The sequence below is a fragment of the Podarcis liolepis genome (assembly GCF_965112155.1).
Source record: "Podarcis liolepis genome assembly, chromosome: 17".
NCBI classification, from domain to species: domain Eukaryota; kingdom Metazoa; phylum Chordata; class Lepidosauria; order Squamata; family Lacertidae; genus Podarcis; species Podarcis liolepis.
Genome location: NC_139571.1, coordinates 25435493 through 25437397, shown reverse-complemented (window position 1 = coordinate 25437397; position 1905 = coordinate 25435493). Strand labels below are relative to the sequence as shown.

At 42.6% G+C, this 1905-nt stretch overlaps 1 long non-coding RNA gene across 1 annotated transcript in view; it reads left to right on the top strand.

Annotated features, from left to right (window-relative positions):
- LOC310696629 overlaps positions 1–1632 on the top strand; it is a 46563-nt gene extending 44931 nt beyond the window's left edge. The window contains exon 3 of the long non-coding RNA XR_014520659.1: positions 1135–1632. This is a non-coding gene — a long non-coding RNA (uncharacterized lncRNA). The remainder of the gene's footprint in view (positions 1–1134) is intronic.
- The last annotated feature ends 273 nt before the right edge of the window (positions 1633–1905 follow it).

Below are 1905 nucleotides of genomic sequence, written 5' to 3'. Positions count from 1 at the left end.
ACAGCCTAAAGGCCACGTTCCCTTCAGGACAAATTTCCATGGTCTACATGCCAGTGGTACAGAGGCAGAAGTGGCTAGAGCAATGGATATAAATATTATCTTCATACGGAGGCCTAGTTTCTACACACTTCAACCCCCCACCCTTCTATCCAGGCAAGCAAGCATCACAACGACACATTTCCACCAGGCAAAAACACTCAAGGAGAGCTTGAAGTTAGAGGTGTGGTTGGATTGGGGATGTGTCCTGGATCCAAAATAACTCAATAAAGCAGATTGGGATTTATTTTTATTTCTCTGCATGAAAAACTCTTACCTGCCAAATCCTCCCTTTTATAGCACTGTGTCAAGATCCCGGAATCTCACCTCCCTACTCCAGTCCTAAAACTTTTCCTTGTGTTTTCTTTCTGTATAGAGGGCGGAACCGACTTTCAGATCCAAACAGCCTACCTGAGTATGAGAAGTGGAAGTACCAGAGAAATGAATGGGATGTTATTATTTGTTGGGTAGTAGGTTTTTTGTGGTTTTTTTGGTGTGTTTTTTACATGCAGCATTCCAGAAAATATAACCAGTGGCACACATCCAGTTCCTATTCTGAAAGCAGAGAAGTGGATGCAGCTGTTTTTTGTGTCTGGTTGGTGCCAGTTTGATAGTGTGTAATCATATTTGCATAAAGATAAAAAGGAAGGTGTTATAGAACAGAGTAGAGCCTATGGTTTCACCATGCATTAAAGGTAATTTTAGACTAATTAGGTATAATTTGTTAAGGAATTCTTCCTGGCAATCACGACTCTGATTTTGTAATTATAGGACAATGCTTACTGTGGCTTTCAAAGGCAGCACAAAGTGCCCCCAAGGGGGTCGTGTCCCACACTAGGCAGATCTAATGGTGCCACAAAAGACAGGTGTTTTGTCAGATTTCAGCCACACACTTTCACACCTGCAACGCATTAACTATAACAGTGACGTTAATGAAAACCAGGTGCTTGTTCCATAGCCTAAATGAGGAGCTGGCATTGAGGCTTTCGGTTTGCTACCTGGAGACTCCCCCATCTCTCTGTGGAAAAGTTTTGAAAGCTGTCATCCAATTTCTCTCTCTCTCTTCATTTCAAACTTTTCTCTCTTTTTTTGGTTCAGGAGGAAACCCAGGCGTGTGAGGAAGCTTGCTCTAACATTCTCCTGTGCTTTGGTCTGTGTCGTCTTCTTCGAGCACCCCCAGCATTGTAAGAGTTAAATACAGGTTTACTGTTCTGACCCAGAGGTGCCCAGGATTTGGAGGGCAAATGGAGGGGGAAGCAAAAACTCTGGTTTTATTTGCTCGGCTTCAGGAATCTTGTGTGCAAAGCTGAATGTCCATTGAAAATTCCTAGCCCAACGAAATTTGCACGAAGGCGTACCAAGATGCAGCGTGTGAGCAGCTGCTGCTACGGCGCATGATCCGACCGAAGGGCCTTAGTTGTTTCAGACTTGAAGGGCTGCAGTCTAATGCGGAAATGAGTAATGGATGCCTTAAGCAAGGGCTCTTTATAATAAAGCACAAGGTTTTCATTGTGAATGGGGCCGATGTCATTTTAATGTTTTGTTATGGACCGCGAAACTCAAAGAAAGCTCCACTTTTTATATAGAAGTCTATTTCTAGTCTATTCCACCCTTTTCTTTTCTTTTCTTTTCTTTTCTTTTTTTTTTCTTTTCTTTTCTTTTCTTTTTCTTTTCTCGATTCAGAGTTATCCATTCACTCCTAAACAGTTAAGCAAAAGTTAATAATGGCTCTGCAAACCTGCCCTTCATTCTCAGCAGGAGGCTGGTTAATTATTTGACTTCTCCCTAGCACATGACACTACCTCGACAAAAACAATTAATGTTCCCACACTGAGGGGGCAAGAAGGTGGAGGAACCGAATGGTGGTGC